Genomic DNA, 10,968 nt, shown 5'->3' on the forward strand with positions numbered 1-10,968 from the left:
AATGCAAAACGGTTGCCCAAATAAGTTTAGTTAACATCCATCACTTCACAGCTGCAATTTTTCTGGGAAGAGAACATTTAAGATCTACTCTTTCTTAGCAACTTCTAAACATACATTATTGTTAACTGAGAGTTCACTGTGCTGTACTTTACAACCCCTGAAGTTATTAGTCCAACCACTGGAAGTTTGTCTTTTTAACCATCTTCACCCATTTCTCCCTCCCCTCCCCCTTCTCCCCTCTGGCAAACACCAATCTGTTCTCTGCTTCTATGAGTTCAGTTTTTTTGTTTTTTGTTTTTTGGTTTTTTTTTTTTACTTTTTTAAATGTTTATTTATTTATTTATTATGTATTTATTTTGAGGAGAAAGTATGGGGAGGGACAGAGAGAGAGGGAGAGAGAGAATTCCAAGCAGGCTCTGTGCTGACAGTAGAACCATGAGATCATGACTGGAGCCGAAACCAAGAATTGGACACTTAAACCAAGTGAAGCACCCAGGTGCCCTTGAGTTCAGTTTTTTTCAGATTCCACATATAAGTAATATCATACAATATCTGTATTTTTCTCTCTGACTTATTTCACTTAGCATCATGCCCTCAAGGTCATCCATACTGTGACAAGCAGTAAGAGTCCCTTCTTTTTCCTGGCTGAATAATATTTCATTGTGTGTGTGTATCTATCTACCTACCTATCTATCTATCTATCTATCTATCTATATCTATCTGTATATAGATATTCCACATTTTATCTTTCGATCCATCAATGGACACTTAGGTTGTTTCCATGTCTTGACTGCCGTAAACAATGCTACAATGAACATAAAAGTACACATACATCTTCAGTAATTTCCTTTTCTTCCATTATACAGTCAAAAGTGGAATAGCTGGATGACATGGCAGTTCTATTTTTAATTTTTCAAGGAACCTCTATACTGTTTTACATTCCCACTAACAGTGCACAAGTGTTCCCTTTTCTCCACGTCTCTTTGTGAAGTAATTTTAAGTTCATGAGGTAGTAAAAATGCGGTGGCCTAAACCTTTTTTAAGGAGCAGTTAAGGGGTGCCTGGGTGGCTCAGTCCTTTAAGCATCTGACTGGCTCAGGTCATGATTATGGTTCGTAGGGTCGAGCCCCATGGTGGGTTCCATGCTGACAGCTCAGAGCCTGGAGCCTTCTTTGGAGTCTGTGTGTGTGTCTCTCTCTCTGCCCCTACCCTGCTCACATTCTGCGTGTCTCTCTCTCAAAAATAAAAATAAACAAACATTAAAAAAAAAGGAGCACTTACACCATATCATAGGCCTTGTCTCCCTGCCACACCACACAGCAGACATGGGCAAAGGAAAGGAGAGAATAGGCTTCTCGGACTGTTGGTACTAACGAAGAAGGCAAGAAAAGCTGGCCCAAAGCAGCCTCCAGGATGTCTAGCTTAGCTCCAGCTGATTCTAGAGAAAACATGACAGTTATAATTAATATTGCAATTGATTGTATTTAGAAGTAAACTTAATGTGCAAGCCATGAAGATTTGTTGGGCGAGTAGCAATCTAAAGACAGATTTTACAACAGAGTTATAGCTTGGCCATGTGGTTGTCATATGAGAAAGAGACACTTACCATATACAAGTACAGACAATAGCAGTGTCTTGTTTTGTGTTGCTGGATTTTCAGGAATGTGGAATACAGTGCTAATAGGCAAAAAGTACTTCTCTCTTTCACCTGTTTATCTGCTTTCTTTGAATTAGGCTTCTTATGATAGAACAGGTGGACAATGTAATTATTTATGGGAAGAAAACTAACAAAAGAGGTTGATCTGCCGGAACCTAAAACCATTTTCTGAGCATTGGGGGCCCCCCCCCCCCCCGAAGGCCCTTCAGCTGCACCGCTCCACTGTCCCCTCAGTGTTATTCAATGATACAGACCAAAGCTGTTCATCAGTTTCTGGAGCCACCCATCTCAGTCTCCCCCTCACTCTCTCACTATGGTAATAGTTCCCCTGAAATCCTATCACTTTGCTGGAGGATTGATGTAAGTCTCCAGCAATTAACATAATTACAAGCCTGATTATCTTCTAATTGCATTATGAGTATTTGGTTATTCACTACACAAATTAGAGAAAATTAAAGAGGAGCAAGATCCTGTGGTGTGGGCGTCAAGCTTTCTAAAACAGTTATGAGCATTTAAATGCAAAGCAATAACCCAAAGGTGCAGGCCATTTTACATTTCTCTTGGCTAACAATTGACACAGTTCATTCTGGAGAAAGGTACTTTCTTTTTCTTGTTTTTCTTTTTTGGCTTTCTTTCTTTCCTTTCTTTCTTTTTTCTTTCTCTTTTTTGATTAATGGCACACAAAACTCTCTCAATGGCTTATCAATCCTCTCCAAAATACCAAAATCATAAAATAAATTGCAACACTTCCATGTGGGTCTGTGTTGACTCCTGTAATAAGATCCGCGATCAGAATAAATAAATAAATGACCGTTAAAAGTATTCTAAGTTGGACATGGAAGCTGTGACTAAAAACATTAATACTTTGTTATAAATCATCATCGTCATCATCACCACCACCACCACCACCATCCTGGGAACATTCTTGGTAATAAAGACATTAAGGCATTACATTCTGAGCTGTGTGGTCTTTATAGATTGTGCCGCAGTATCAGACTCTGAAAACTGAATTTGTCATTCAATAGAGGGCAGAAGGATCTAAAAGCGGGTAAACGAGGGTACAAGTGGAGTCCATCTTACTCTCGCTATCCCTCTGTGTCAGCCTCCCTCACCGTAACCCTTGCTGCCCCGCCTCTCTGCTTGACCCTCCAGAGAGTAACACGCCTTTCAGTATTACGACCATACCTGGTAACACATATCAAAACAAATCAACCGAAGAAAACACTTATTCAAGCAATCAAACACGGAGGCCACTTGACGGGGTGGCTCTACCGCCTCGGCGGACTGCTTAAGCAAACCGAAACCTAAGCCACGGTCAGTTCCTCTAAATGCTTCGCAGCTGAGAAAGGAAACCTAAGAACAACCAATCACAAACAGCCAAAGAGGCTTTCCCAAATAAGGCAGCTTAAGCTCTAGCCAATCAAATTATTCCCTTGCTCTGCCTCTGCCTTTCCCCAACGCCTATTGGCTGAGGGCATCCAACCACTTTCCGTTTGGTGCTGCCTTCGGATTCGAGTCGATGTTCATTCAAATAACTGCCTCGAAAGTTTTACGTACCTCGCTCAGTTTATCTTTTAACAACACAAGACATATACTTTTCCTTGGTGTCTCATTGCATATTTGGGACATTTTCAAAGAGAAGCTTATTAAGTGCTAAGAAAGAACAAAGTAAAAATAATCAGAGGGAAAAAACAACATAAATACAGCCAAGTTTCCAAAATATAGGGGCCCAAGTCTGTGGGAACTCCCCAAGCACTATTCCGGGTCTCTTTGACAAGTGGCTCCTTGCCAACACCTACAAAGATATGTGTCACATTATTTCCTATACCACGAACTCATTATTTTAAATATCTGTCTTTTTCAAGTCAGGAATCACACTCAGGTTTCCCAACCCCTCTTGGGCTCTAACACTGAGCAAGATGAACTATTACCATGGCCGTTTGGCAGAACTGGATGAGTGCAACAGTGGTCTCCGTCAGCACATCCAGGAAAACCCTGTTTGCTAGCCTCCCTGCTTCTGATAGGATATGACGTGGTCCTATCTGGTCAGGGATAGGAACACCAAAAAAAATTGTCTCTAAGTAGCTTTTACTCAAGAATCTCCAACTTTTTCTAACACCCCACCTGGGAAGGGTGGCGGTAAGACTGTGCAAGAAAGGATTCAAGTTAATAATAGTGTCCTTGCCAACAGCTGGAATCTTCTTGCCAATTTACAATTCATCTTGTTGCCTGAATGTGAGAAACCATACATCAGTAATTCTACATGTGCTTTGGCTAAAACTGTAGCCCAGATAAAACGTTTTCCTGGTTAAATAAGGCATCCGAGCTGCTACACAAATTATTCCTCATGTGGCACATAGTAGCATACCTGTACTCTGAACTCCCGGTGGCACTTTGACCACCAGTCCACTTGACTCTCATTCATTTACTCAATCAAGATCTGATTAGTGAGTATCTAGTGTATGTTTCACCAAACCAGATGCAGGCTTGCCCTCCTGGAGCATCCTGTGAAGTAAGAGACACTGGCAGAGCTGTAAGGGTGAGGGTAGCAGAAGTACAAGGTGCTGTAGGAAGGGACAATATTGGACAGATCTTAATTTTAGTGAGAAACAGCAAGACAGGAAAAGTGGGGTGAGGAGTGGGGAAAGGTCACTATAGGAAATGCACGTGTGCCTATATTGGAAAGAAAGACAGAGCATCGTGTGCAGGGAACACAGAACAAGTGATTATTTCAGAAACAAAATAACTTGCTATGGTGACTGGAACATTACATGTGAAGGAAGGAGTGTTTTCACCACTGAAACAACATTTGATTAATCAAAGTTGCCATTGCTCATTCAATGCCTGTCCCAGACTATAATTTCTATAAGTGTATTTATTCTCAGTATTTATCCTGCTTATCATTCAATCCTCTGCATGTAATATCATCTGGCACATACTAGGTGTTTAGTAAACACTGGTATAATGTGACTGCTATGATGCGATGTGAGGTTGGGGACTGACAAGGAAGCGGGACCTGACATGAATTACAAGCCATGTAAAGAGGTTTGAACATTATCCTGAACACAAAGAAAGGTTAAAGGATTTCAGCATGAAGGGAACAAATCCAATTTAAATTTTGGATATGTAGTGTATTTATTTATTTAATAAACAGTGATTGAGTTTTAGGCAATGTGATTGTGTTTGGAAACACAATGGTGAGCAAAACCAAATATAGCATCAGCTTTCATACAGCTTCGAGTCCATTCATTGAGAGTATGCATGAGATAAACACTGTGAAGAGAAAGTGTCCACTTAGATCACATTGCAAAAAAACCTCAACTAGATTGCTAGGTCAGGGGAATTTTTCCTGAGGAAATGACACTTGAGGTGCAGTGTGTAATACAAAAATGAATCCTGGGAAGTGTGTGTGGGAGGAGGTGACTAAATGGAGAAGAACATTCCAGACCAAGGGGATGTGGCTGAAAGAAAGATGGAACCTGTGAAGAATAGACAGAAGGCTGGCAGGAGGGACCTCAGGTGGCAAGGGAGAGCAGGTGAGAATGGAGAAAAAGAGGAATTTAAGGCCAGGTCATTCATAGCCTTGAAGCCAAGTTAAAGACTCTATTCTTTAGCCTCAAAGCAAAGGCGAAATGTATTCAGAATTTTTGAAAATATCGCGTGCTGCAGTGTGGAAAACAAGATTTAGGCAGACGAGCAGGAATGGCTCTAGAGAAGCTAATTAGAGACTATCAGAGTTTTCAGAAAAGCTGGGGTTATATTCTGGATCAAGATAGCGGCAATGGTGATGGAAAAAATGTTAATGGATAAATAGATTTTTAGCAAGTGGCATCTGTAAGACTTGGTAGTGGGTTAAACATGGAGAAGATACTGAGGGAATAAGAAACGACAGATGACTCCAGAGTTTCTGGCTTCGAGCTTGAAAAAGAGAAGCTTGTGATTCACAATCTTATATGTTGATCTTGGGAAGCTTTGAGCTATTGAGACATTCAAGAAGAAATATTTAGAAAGTGGTTGAACAGATTGATCTGGATCATATTCTAGGGAATAAGTCTGATTGGACTGCAGATCCTGAACTAAAGAGAGGGCAGGACCAGGGTTCCCTTGGGAGAGAGAGAACGGCATGAGAATGGCATTAAGGAATTCTGTGGAGGAAGATACACCTGCAGAGGGAAAAAAGGAGAATGTTCAGAAGACAGGGCAGATGGATTGAAGTAGAGGGGATTTGGAGGATGGGTTAAGGGAAGGTCAAGGTAGACCGCAGTTCAACAAGCCAACTGAGATACAACGGTGACTTGAACAGAGATAATGTTTACAGGAATAGAGGAATATGGAATGACTGCCAGAGATTCTAAGTATGTGGTTTGTGTAACTAGGTAAATTAACAGAGATAGGAAACAGGTACAGGAGTTGGTTTGTTGGCGGAGGGGGGGGGGAGGCAAAAATCTGAGTTCACTTTAGAATTTAACAACAACAGTAACAACAAACGTCGCTCAAAAACTCGTCAAGAATAGTTTCGGTGAGATGGTAGGAATATTAGCCTGAATGAAGAGGGTTAACATTTAAACTTAGGTTACAGTTATTTGAATACATTCCCTAATTGTTCCTGCTAGATTTTAGGTCATATAAAGAAGGAAACAAGGCAAGGTGGTAGAATGGACAGAAGAAGAAAGATAACATGAGCTAGTAATTCACAGCCAAGGGGAAATAATTAATGATCATTAAAATAAAATCTAATAGGGGCGCCTGGGTGGCGCAGTCAGTTAAGCGTCCGACTTCAGCCAGGTCACTATCTCGCGGTCCATGAGTTCGAGCCCCGCGTCAGGCTCTGGGCTGATGGCTCAGAGCCTGGAGCCTGTTTCCGATTCTGTGTCTCCCTCTCTCTCTGCCCCTCCCCCGTTCATGCTCTGTCTCTCTCTGTCCCAAAAATAAATAAAAACATTGAAAAAAATTAAAAAAAAAATAAAATCTAATAGGGGCGCCTGGGTGGTTCAGTCGGTTAAGCGTCTGACTTTGGCTCAGGTCATGATCTCGCGGTCCGTGAGTTCAAGCCCCGCATCGGTCTCTGTGCTGACAGCTCAGAGCCTGGAGCCTGTTTCGGATTCTGTGTCTCCCTTTCTCTCTGACCCTCCCCCATTCATGCTCTGTCTCTCTCTGTCTCAAAAATAGACATTAAAAAAAAATTTTAAATCTAATAGCAAAGAGAAGCACGTTAAAACAATGACATAACTATTTCTGGCAGAAAATTAAAACAAAAGCAAGGCTATTGAAGCTTTTTCACTTATAACCTATGTTACAGTTTGTATTTCCAACTTCACTCTTAATGCAATCATACAGAATAAAGGTTTTCACAACATAATATAAATTGTAAAATATGGATCAGATGTTTCCTAAATGTCCAGAAATAGCAAAGTGCACACCTTTTACAATATGATACAACGTGTCATATTATAGAAGGTGTGCCATCATTAAAATAAAAATTATAAAATTATTCACAATCATAATCTAGTTATCGAAGGTGAAACAAAATTAAAACAAACCAGTGACATATTCTGTGTTTATAGAAATGATCGTGTACACAATTGAGTCTTTATCTTACTTTGGGCATTCTCAGTGGGCTAACTTTCCTGGCTCCTCCTAAGACACAAGAAGACCCAGGTCAAAAACAGCCTCCTACGGTTTCTCCCATTCCCGTCGCCAACATTTGCTGTTCCAAGTTTCCTGCCAGATGGCCATGCTGACAGAACAGGAGAGATAGCGTGCATTTGCCACCCTGTGCTTCACAATTAACCGTGCGTCCCATCAAAACCAGTGGAAGAAGGAACCACTGTTCAGAAACTGTCTCATCACCTCGCCTCCAAACCCATTTTTCATGAGCTCATCTTTGGACCGCAGCACCAACTCCTCTCAACCGCCTCCCTTGACTTTCTCCAAGGCAAAACTAACTAATCACAAGTTGGTATTTTCTTCCTTTTTTGCTTCTTTTGCAATGTAAGGTAGAGGCTTGTAAGTTAGAGGCTTGTAGGGAGTGTTATCTCCAAGGCCATCACGTGAGGCACCTGAAGTTCAACATTTCAAGAGGCTTTAACTCTCCCTGGTCACTTTAACAACTGTTTCTAGCTACATACATATATATGTGTGTATATATGTATACACACAGACGTATATAAATATATATACACACACAGATATACAGTGTGTATATGTATGTGTATATATACATATATATACACACACAGACATATATAAATATATACACACACATATATACAACATATATACTGTCTCTCAGTTCTGCCAGGTCCATTCCTGTGTTCTGTCTGTTACTTAACAAGGTCTTACTGGCCACCAAACATTTTCTTGAATTTAGTATTACATTTTACTTCTTCTAGTACTTAACTTTGGTAACTTTTTATACTTCTATAAATAAATAATATCTCAGAATGCCACCTTTGACCCAATAGTGATATCTTCTGCTATGAGTAGTCTAAAAGGTAAAGTCTAAAGGTTGAAAATTAAAGTTATTTTATTAGGATGGGTCAAAGGAGATTATTTTCATTTTAAGATTCTATTTTGTTTTATTTTTATGTTTAGGCAAAACTATACTTTTTAAAATTAATAGACATTTTAGAAATTAATATAGGTACTTTAATAAAACGTTCACAGATGGGAGTTTAAAACCTTCCCCAGTGACTTCCTAGGGTTGAATGGAATGAATGAAACCATATATATGTAAATGCTCCAAAGATGGCAAGCCACCTCACAAACGAAGCAGATTATCATTTTAAAATCTCTACAATTGTTAGAACACCTGGTATGTTAACTTTGCAAAACTAGATTCTAAATTATTGCTTATGGAACAAACTAATATGTAGCTGGATTTATGCAGTCAAAAGGGCTTATAGTTTCATACAACGCTTTATGCATTTATTATAAAATGAAACTTATAATTTCTGGGAAAATAAAAGTAACAAATTTTTCCATTGTAGCTGAAATGATTAAGCCACGATACCAGAGGGGGAAAGCAAAAGAGACCTCATTTATTAATTTTCCAGGGGAAGTGGTTTTATTCTATAATGCTTCGTGGAAGATTTACCATGGGGTTACCATTGAGCCTAACTTTTTCTTTAATAGATTTTATTTTTTAGAGCAGTTTTAAGTTCACAATGAAGTTGGGCCGAAGATACAAAGATTTCCCACATACGTCTAGCCAACCACGCACACTGCCTCACCGGCTAGGGACATCCTGCGCCAGAGTAGCACTTTTGTGACAATTGAGGAACCTGCACGGACACATCATTAGCACCCAAAGTTTACGTGAGGGTTCACTCTTCGTGCTGTACATACTATGGGTTTCAACAAATGTGTAATAGCACGTATCCATCATCGTATTATCAAGTAGAGTAGCTTCACCCCCTACAACTTCTCCAGGCTCTGCCTTTTTCATCCTTCCCTCCTCCAAATGCGGGCGGCCACTGCCGTTTAGCCAAACTTTTATAATAGTAACACAACTTCTACAAGGTGTGTTAAAGTGCCGATTTACGCTGCTGTCTCCGTGACAAACTTCTTTGCAGCTCTCTCTCTCCTGCCACCATCATTTCCTACCCCCTTTTTCTTTTTACATTATCTGTTGTAAAACACTGTTTCCTGAAATAAACACCTATAAGCATTAGCGCAGCAAGGTTCATTAAAATTTAAAAGCATAAATAACAGTGATGCCATTTCCATTGGTAAAGTATGAATTGTACTCCACTGTGAAGTAAGCTGTAGGGATACAGCACTGAGCAAAATAGGTTCAAGTCTATGTTCTCGTGTTACTTAACTTTCCGTCAACAATATCTGATACCCCAGTGCCCTGGATGTTGAGTGGGCTGGTACCTGTTTCCAGCTCCTGACCCTGCTTCTTGTACCTAGCTATTGAGAAAACAACAAGGTAGGGTGATAAATACAAGATTCTTACTCCACAAACTCTACCCACAGTCATCTATGCGAGGCTTCTTGGAGTATGAACATTTTCATTGTTACTGATGGGGGGGTGGGTAGCCTGGGTGGCTCAATTGGTTAAGTCTCAGATGTGGCTCAAGTCATGATCTCACGGTCCCTGGGTTCAAGCCCCACATTGGGCTCTGTACTGACAGCTAGGAGCCTGGAGCCTGCTTTGGATTCTGTGTCTCCCTCTCTCTCTGACCCTCCCCTGCTCATGTTCTATCTCTCTTTCTCTCAAAACTAAACCTTAAAAAACTGGAAAAAAAAGAAAAGAAAAGAAAAATGCCATGGGGCTCCAGGGTGGCTTAGTTGGTTGAGCTACCAACTCTTTATTTTGGCTCAGGTCATGATCCCAGGGTCATGGGATCAAGCCCCGGGTGGGGCTATGTGCTGAGCATGGAGACTGCTTGGGACTCTGTCTCTCCCTCTGCCCCTCTTCCTCTCTCTCTGTCTCTCTCCCTCTCTCAATCTCTCTTTCTCAAAAAAAAAAAAAAAAAAAAAAAGAAAAAGAAAAAGAAAAAGAAAAGAAAAAAGGAAGAAAACAATGTTGCAGTTAGAACTGGTGTTTCAAAGAAGTTAGGGCTAATGTGATTTTGTTTGCCATATATTATTTACCTGTAGGTTCCAAGTAGAAATTTCTCAGGTAGGTGACGGTAAAAACAGAGATTTTTCTCTTTATTGCAGGCTCTATGGCAGTTGTAATACAAAGAATAGCTCTCATATATGTGGTATAGGCTAAATGCTTCATATGTACCTATATAGTATCTTATCACATCCTTATTAAGTAAGTATTATTGCCCATATTTTACCCCCTCCCAAATACTATGCTGAATCAAAGCATATTTACTTAGCATCAGCATTGGCAAAAATGTGATAAATTATGATCAAAAAGTTATGAGATGCTATTATTTTCAAATCTAACAACAATCAAGGTATCAACAATAGTTACCACACACACAAATTAGAAGTAAATTTACTAGTTTTTCCCTCTCACTTCTTCATTTCATGATTTTATCAAAGAACTATCAATGCCCCAGTCTGTACCAAGCCCAATGCTAATTTTGGGAAATGTCATGGTTAATAAGAACATAATCCCAGCCTTCCAAGAGTGCTGTTTAGTGCTCAAAGGCAACAAGTAAATAGGCAATTAAAATAATGTTTACTAATCACTAAGCTATGAGTATTTACAGGGTAGCCAGAGAACCGAGATGCATACTAAATAGATATTTTCTGTACACTCCCCTCCAGCCTCCACACAAATTATTAAATTCCCCTATGTCCCTCTGAATATGTGGTTGGAAGCTGTTATGAAAATCTCTGATAGC

Source organism: Herpailurus yagouaroundi, unplaced genomic scaffold (genome assembly GCF_014898765.1).
Source record: "Herpailurus yagouaroundi ecotype Mexico unplaced genomic scaffold, PumYag 165, whole genome shotgun sequence".
In the NCBI taxonomy this organism is placed as follows: Eukaryota; Metazoa; Chordata; class Mammalia; order Carnivora; family Felidae; genus Herpailurus; species Herpailurus yagouaroundi.